Genomic DNA, 8337 nt, shown 5'->3' with positions numbered 1-8337 from the left:
AATCTGTGAGGAAAGTAAAGAGAACAGGAAAGAAATACTGCAGCTCAGCACAACCTTAATATTAATCTATATTGTTTTTAATCATAGAAACTGTTTCTTGGAGTACTTCCAGAGAACGAGACCAGGGGGAAACTCCACAATGAAATAGTGATACCTTAAAATCTACCAATATTGAAGATAAAGGTTGTACTATGCACATGTTAAATTTATCAGAAAAAGATTGTTGCAAGGAGCAGTTCACATGACTAAGAGAGAATTCTTTCAAAATGACGGCTGTTCAGGCTTTATAGGAAATACTAGCTTAAAAGAAATTTGGAAATAGAAGAAAGTTCCAACCAAAGAAAACAATTATAAATATTCTTAATTGCCTGGAAATAATTTGTCATACAAAATTGGACTGATATACGTTTATACAAAAGCTTCAGATGCATTGATGTTGTAATGCCTTTTAGAAGCTCAGCATATTTTTGCACAGAGTGTTCCAATAACACATTACAGAAAGGATATGACTTTCACTTTTTTCTTCTGTCTCCCTTCTTCACTCCATTCTCCTCCACTTTTTTCACTTCACTTTTCTCTTTTCTTTTTTTTTTTTTTCATTTTGCAGGGCAGGGGGGAAGCATAAAATAACTGGAAGACACAGTAACTGCTACTCAGTGTATTTTATTATTTCAGGAATTCGTTCCAAGCTGGGTTGCAATTACATTTAAAAGTTGAGAATAATGGGCTATTGACATGTATATAGTTTTAGAAATATAAGGCCTCATTTTCTCAGCTGGAATTTCCCCACAATGTGCATTTGCATTACATTAGAGATGCTCTTTCTAAAAAGAGCATAGCATATTCAGACATTTTGACATTATCTGGGTCAGAGGCAACATTTAAAAGCAATAGCCCTACATCTACTGTGAATCTCTTACAAGCACACACAATGCATTAGTGAAAATGGGGAGAAAACTGAGAGGTTCTCCATATTAAGCTATAGTTTATGACATACCTGCCTGCACCAGACATTAATCTGCAGGAGATAGATTGTCATGGTCATGGTCCCCTGCTCTACTCCAATTGCATATACATTACCTAAATTGAAATCTGCACTTCTTCACACCATGCATAGTTTGATGTGACCTAGAAATGGTAGGATGCATAAACTAGTGGTTTTCATGGTGCATATAATCATCTCCATTTTCCATGTATTTACCTACACATATAGCAGCTGCAAGTTTTTTCTTATGGCTTAACAATGAGGACTTTATTTTCCCTTAGCTTAGCTGAGTTCTAGCTAACTTGTCAGGCTCAAAATTGCATGGCACTGGTTAAGTATATAAGCAACTCAGTACCTTTCTTGTTCCCAGAAGTGCCTAAGACATAACAAGAAAGGAATGCAGAAGTTTTTCACCTGTTATAATTGTTTTATAAAGCCCTTACAATGTATTCTTTGTCATCTTCCAAGAATGGGTCATTTATGATGGTAATGCTTACACAAGTGTGTTTTATGAATAGAAAGATCTGTGTAATTGGTGTGGTATTATAAGTGAAAACCCATGGAGGTTGCACAAGATGTATTTAACTTTCTAATTCACCACTTGCAAGATTTCCAGATATCAGATCTTCAATTTGTCCTTCATTGACATACTCCATTCTAAATGAAAAGAGCTCCAGATTAGTACCACACAACTGTAATTACTGACATATTAAAGCCAGGGTAAAAGATGGGGTTTTCTTCCTTTCTCTTTTTATGTATATTTTCTAATATTTCTCCCCACTCCCACTTCCACCACCAACACAAATTTCCTCTTTTCAAATTCCCCTATTTTAATGCTCTTCCTCTCCTTCCTTCTTAAAAATCTGACATCACCTGTTGTTCCCTTGGCTCTCCACTTTTTCTAATCCTGGCCTATCCCTCATACACAATATATCTCTCCTATCACTTCTACTGCTGCCTTCAGTTGTTTTTTTTTTTCACAGCCTCTCCTCTCTTCCTGTTTTCCTGTTCATTCTACTGTATCCCTTTCTAACCAGAAAACCACAATTGCCAGTCCCTTCACCTTCCTCTCTCCCCTCCCTTTTAATTGAACCCTGGATTTTCTTTGATAAACCAGTCCTTCTTGATTTCCTGTCCCCACCTCTCCTCCTCCAGCTGGCAGAAGGATATTTCTCTTGCATTCCAGTGCATGAATTTCCAGCTCTAGCTTCTCTAGAGCTATTGAGCCAATAACCATCAGAGAATAAGCTTCTTAGTAGAACCACAAAAATGTGTCCAACAGCAGATGTCACTCCCTTGACTCCTGGAAAAAAGAAAACCCTAAAATCAGCAGACTTGCAAGGAACCTCATATGATCCTGTACGGAGGACATCCCAGAAGACTGAAGCTTGTTATTCTTCCAATTAGGTAAGGAGGCTAGATAGGACCTGAAGAAAGGAGAACTTTGGATGTCCTTTTCCTTGTCTAAGCATCAGGAACGATCACTCTTCTTCCAACCTCTGCTCCAAAGTTTAACTAGCTCTCCCTTGTGTTTGGAACAAACCTAGGCAAAGGTATGTGCTTTTCTTCTAAGGGAAGGATTTGTTGCCTGCTACTGCAGCAGAGAAGGAAGGCTTCCTTACATACAACACTGGGTTCACTGCTCCACCAACACATGAGAGACTGTATCACAGTTTTCTTCCCACAAGGCAGAACAACTGTCACAGGTCTCTCCCTCTTAAGTGGAGAAGTGTTGGAAAGTGGGAGCAGATGGACCAGTATTATTTTTTTCCACAGCAAGTAGGCAGTTTCTGTTCTTTTCCCCAAATTTAGCTAGCTGCCAACCGCTGTGCCTGTGAACAAGCATTCCTACTAACACATTTGATTCCTGTGCTGTGTCCCATTAGACAAGATAAAGTGATTTCACTTTGCTCCACCATAAAACACCAACAGTAAGGCTGCCAGGTAACACTAGAAAGCACATACTGCCTCTGTTTTTCATCTCTTTTTCTTGCAGGTGAAGTCAATGCCTGGTGCCCCACCCAGGCCTGGGAGAAAATAAAATTTCTATGTGATTCTACTAGCAGTACTACTCATCCCATTGCCTTTCTGATGCAAATTAACCCCTTTAATGAAGTTATTGATATTTTAAACATGATTTTATGGTATTAGCACATGACAATGAGTGTTTTAAATAGCAAATGTGGCTTAAAATATAGTGAAAGACAAAAAGAGATGAAGAAGGAAAAATGCAAGGAATTGTGTGTTAGTGTCTAAAAAGCAGCAAGGAACAAAACAGGAGGTGACAATGGTGATTATACAGAGACAGGGTTTAGAAATTAAATAGCTTTTATTTTGGTAAAATTCTTTGTTCAGACTAAGAAGGAAAAGAAAATATTTTATTATTGATTTTAGGACTTTCTAAGCCCAAAATGAAGTAGAAAGATCTGTTCATAAAATGTATATAACACAATTGGTGAGAAATTGCTTTGAAGCTATATAATATGTTGTGTAAAGAGAAATTCTCTGATATGACTGGGATGAAGAGATATCCCAAGCATTCCACAAGGTTTTAAATTGCTGATAAGCAGCAATAGCAGATTATTCTGGCAGCTGTATAGCAAGTAAATAAATATTTCAATATTTTTGTAGAGTAAGCAATTTTGCTTAATCAACAAAACTGTTCAGGAAATTAATATGACTTGACAAAACAGAACTTGAGTTCTTTGTCACATGGTGAGGCAGCAAAGAAGTCCTGATAAAGATTAAGCAACACACCACCAAAGATCTTCAAGGACAATAATGTGGCCTGTCTGCTCTCTATTTTGTGCCTGATTCGGTGCTCCAGGAAATCTGGGTACTATACCTTCATGTAATTTGGCTCCAGGAACAGGTCTTGTTCCATTCAGCATATGACTAACTATTCCATTTTTGTCTAAAAATTATTTCTTATGATCAGCATTTTTCCGCATCCCTTCTGCCCTCAGATGTTGCAGAAGTTTTACTGGCAATTTGGAGCTCACTGATGCTGGCTTTGCTTGATTTTCCTTTCTTCCTTGGCCCCTTTACTGCTTTATCTCACAGTGACTGGGGCATTTTCTCTTGAATAATCAGTTATTGCTTCTTTTAAGACTAGAAGCTATTTGCTATATGTGGAAATCAAAAATTTTGTCCTGATCATTCCTTAAGGAGATTTATAATGTAAAACTCCTGGTAAAGTGGTTTAGGGCACAGTAAATAAAAACCCAATGTCCTACACTATGAAGTATTTAGGCAGAGGTATTCTGGTTATAATTAAGTGCTACTAAAACAAACACTTGAGTCTGGTTACATTATAGTTTGAAAATAGAAATTTTCACTGTGCAAATGCAGGTGTTGCTGATGCAGGAATAAGTTTTCTAATTTTTGACAAACCCGTCTGTTATAGGCAGGCACAATTCAACAAAACTAAACAAAAAACTTTTCCACAAGAATGTGCCTGTCTCAGTGAAATTACAAATACAGGATGGTGTTTGTTCTTGAAATGAAAGGGAAGGCTAACTCAAATACCCCCAATGAAAAACAAGAGTTAGATGGGCTGGTCACTTACCTGATAAAAGGAGATATTTACCTGATAAAGGGAGATGTGGGAATTCAAGTCATGTCCACCTCATAAACAGCTCAGTTGCACGTCTGGATCACAAGCAGTGGACAATTTCCAAACCAGTTCTACTGGGATGCAAAACCAGAAAAAGTTGAGGGAAGCAGCAGATAAACTTAGTTGCTGCGAAATAGGTGAGGGAGTTGGCTTATTCTTTTCTGTGATAATATCTCAAAGATACTGCTGGCTGAGTTATTAAAATAATGTGTAATTTGAAAAGTCTAAAAATATACATAAATTAATATGGAAAAGTTAACAATTACCAAAACTCCAATATTTGTTCATGTTGAAATAACTGATGCACTTCCAATATGCACAAACTTTATTCTAACATTTTGCCAAGAAATTCTTTATAGAAATTAATATGAAAATCACATTCTGTTGCATTGGCATAAACTGTAACCACAAATTGGAAGTGCTGATACTTACTGAAGGCCATATTCTAACAGATTTATCTATATGGGATATTTCATTAACATTACAGACATCACCCAATCTTGTAAGCTTGCAATCATTTTGAAAATGATTTCCAAACCCTGGCTAAATCATTCTTTGCATTACAACAGTCAGCACCATTCTAAGGGTTTACAGTGTAGTAAAATATTTTCAGACTCTTCAGCTGAGGAGAAGGACAGGCCTTCCTAAAAACTGTAATCCTTCAAGTCCTTTATGTCCAGAGTCAAAGGCCTATTGCATTCTTCCGTGGCTTTTCTTCTCCCAGGACTTCACGTTTCCCATCCAAGACAACCTTAAAATAAGCTGCCAAGAAAGAATCAAGCAAACTTTTGAAGATACACGTAGAAGGTACATATCTATATCTCTGTATCTACATAGCTAAATCCATACACAGGTGTATGTGCACACACACAACAGGCGCACGGAGGGAGGAGTACAGCTTGTACTTCGGAAAATATCCTACAGCTTCTTGTTTTTTACCTTATTATTCCACAGCAATAGCCACTCCTGGAACTGCAAAGAATGGCAGGTTACAGTCTGCTGCAGGTAAGAGCCACACTGTTAAGTCATTCTTGTAAGAATTCCCAGTAAACAGTTGTGAAATCATCTCTGATTGCTTTTTCTCTACTTCATCAGGGGTTGCAATGAGGAGTCACATTATTTATATGCTATTTCTCATACACAAAAGCGAAAATCTTTGAGCTTTACAATAGTTGGCCAAATAGGGAGCAGAAAACTTAGGACCCTAGTAAAAGAATAATTAACACTTGTAGACTTAATTCCTGAAATTATTCCCCAGTGGGGACTTGCAAGTTATAACTGCTAAGACTTTAAAAAGAAAAATGTGAAACTACTTTTACTGATGTTATTGAACAGTTAGATAACAGCAAAAATCCATCAGTGCAAGAGTGTGTGGCAAATAAGTGCTCAGACAAGTTCACCTAAAATTCCTGTTTCAAGAAATACTATACATTACTTTAAACTCCTTCTAGTGCAAGGGGATTTGATTTCCACCCATCTATTCCAACACCAACTTCATCACTGCAACAACAACAAAAAGGCACAAACAGGAATCCTGAATACTTATAAACTGCATCTCAATGCACTTTTGTAAAGAAATCAAGTTTGGATCTAAACAGAAGAACAGACAGCATCGCAGCCACACTACATGGAGTCATAAGATGGATATTTATACTTACAAGTGTTGTTCTGATTTATTAAATGAGACCAAACATGAAGCATAATGAACTATCATTTCAAAATAGGCATTTCATGTCCTTCTTTAGCAGTAAAATAGTTAGTCCAATATAATTGTCTATGTAAGGTCAGTCATAAACCAGTGGAATACAATGTAGATATTCCAGTCTGCTCCATATTATGGAACTGATTTCCTAGAGAGTCCTTCCTTAGCTGAGAAGGTTTTAAAACTAGATCTCCAAGAGAAGATTATATCTGCCAGCAGATTATATCTGTAAGCACTGCACACTAAGTTTTCTTTAAATTGTGTTACAGAGGAGGGATATAACCAGATGGGAACATGAAAGTTGGTCTGTAGTTTTAAAAAAATAAAAAGATGTCAAAGCCTAAATTTACAACTTACATTTGAAGGACTAACATTAGAAAAGGTCTTCAGCCAAATATGATGATTTGGGCCCAGAAAGTTTTAGCTGAGCATAAAGTTTTAGCTAGTGATCTGAAATGAGAATGGAACCGGGCTAGAACACGAGGCTTGGAATAGACTGGTAAGCCACAGCAGGAACTGGATCAGACAGAGGATGCCAGGCTACAGCTAAGAGAGAGGCGCCAAGAAACAGGTGTGATTCGGATATGAGTTTGTTAGATACAGAACCGTCACTAAGTTTGAGACCAGACGGACAGATAAGAAGGATTTTAGATGTGAAGCTGAGACAGAATACTAGATTTTCTCTGTTGTAGAGAAGTTAGCTTCTGGAGTTCACTTGCTGTAGTAGTGGAAGAATAGGAATTGGAACTGCTATGCGCCACTTGACTGACTGATCTGTCAAGAGCTGTATTAGGATTAGTCTGGTACCTGGAGGATGTCCACAGCTGGATTTTACGGCCTTTATTAAAAAGTGTATTACTATAACTTCAGCATTCAATTTTTTTTTTTTTTTTGACTGCAGAGTCTGCATGCAGAAAATGTGAAACAATAGCAGATCAGTCGCTGTATATCTAAGGACTTTACTCACTGGTCTTAAAATGACACATGGGCCATGCCTACCTTAAACCTGTAAAGATTCATTACGATTTCTGGCTTATTATTTTTATAATGAAAGGAAATTGACATGAAAAATTAGATATATTAGATATGCCTGGCAACCAAACAGCCAAATTAGCAAAATTCACAACTATTGGTTTTATTATTGGTTTTTTGTCCTTTTATTTGTCCTTTTCTATCTGTGCATTAGCTATCTTGCTTGCCCAACACTACAGATACAATATGTACCTTGGAGAAGAGTCATCTACATGTTGCCTATATGTTGGGGCTCTTCACCCCTGCCGTGGGGTCCCGGGAGAGGGGCCCTGAGGGGAGGCACGGGGTTTCCCTGCCCCTGCTCAGCCTCGTTCCCATTGGTTGTTTTGTGTTCCCCTGCAAGGCAAGGGCAAGGACCCTCAGGTCCCGTGATTGCCAGAGTTCCTTGGCAGAGCCCCGGCCATGCAGCTGGGGAAATAAACATCTCTCTGAAACATCTATCCAGAATCGGTCCATATATATTTCTTTTCCATGGGCCTTGTTGTTTGATACAGCATGTTGCAGTATCCCCACTGTAACAAATGGTGGAGAATTGCGAGCAGAACGATCCCCGATCCTCAAGGACAGAAAATTTGTGAGAAAAAACCACTCTAGATCTCTCTCTTCTCGCCTTGGTTTGGATATTCTCCCTGGACTATGGAAGAATCATGGAAAATGTGGCTCTCTGAGTCACAGAAAGAAATGTATCTAGAAGTTAAAGGAATCCTTGAACAACAAAACAAGAAAGTATTTTTTCTAGGCGATCTAGAACATTTTTTTAACTGGCTTTTCAAAAATTTCTTTTATATTTCTCGAGACTTACTTTTTGATATTGATCCTCCTGGAACTAGTCTCGAGTGTTTTTGGTACAAGATCTGGGATGAGATAAGGGATCAAACAAAACATGCATTAGTGATAGAACCTCTCCATGGATCAATTGTAATCAGTGAAGCTCTTGAGGAGCATTTGTATGGTCCCATTACCCCTATAGCAGAGGGTGGCCGTAATCCGTGGCCGAGGCCG

The 8337-nt window shown here is 38.0% G+C and overlaps 2 long non-coding RNA genes across 2 annotated transcripts; one reads left to right on the top strand and one right to left on the bottom strand.

The window, feature by feature from the left end:
- Positions 1 to 647: 647 nt before the first annotated feature.
- Positions 648 to 4767, bottom strand: LOC121657441. Its single transcript, XR_006013633.1, has 2 exons — positions 4575 to 4767; positions 648 to 2288 (listed from the first exon to the last, which is right to left on the bottom strand). It is a non-coding gene; the product is annotated as an uncharacterized LOC121657441 (long non-coding RNA).
- LOC121657442 lies at positions 2182 to 7640 on the top strand. Its single transcript, XR_006013634.1, has 3 exons — positions 2182 to 2392; positions 5556 to 5606; positions 7205 to 7640. It is a non-coding gene; the product is annotated as an uncharacterized LOC121657442 (long non-coding RNA).
- Positions 7641 to 8337: the final 697 nt, after the last annotated feature.

The sequence above is a fragment of the Corvus kubaryi genome, unplaced genomic scaffold (assembly GCF_017639235.1).
Source record: "Corvus kubaryi isolate FWS band 111438036 unplaced genomic scaffold, C.kubaryi_AGA036_p1.0 split1-37296, whole genome shotgun sequence".
NCBI lineage: Eukaryota > Metazoa > Chordata > Aves > Passeriformes > Corvidae > Corvus > Corvus kubaryi.
The sequence above is the reverse complement of the archived record's forward strand: the minus strand, read 5'-3'. Positions and strand labels throughout refer to the sequence as shown.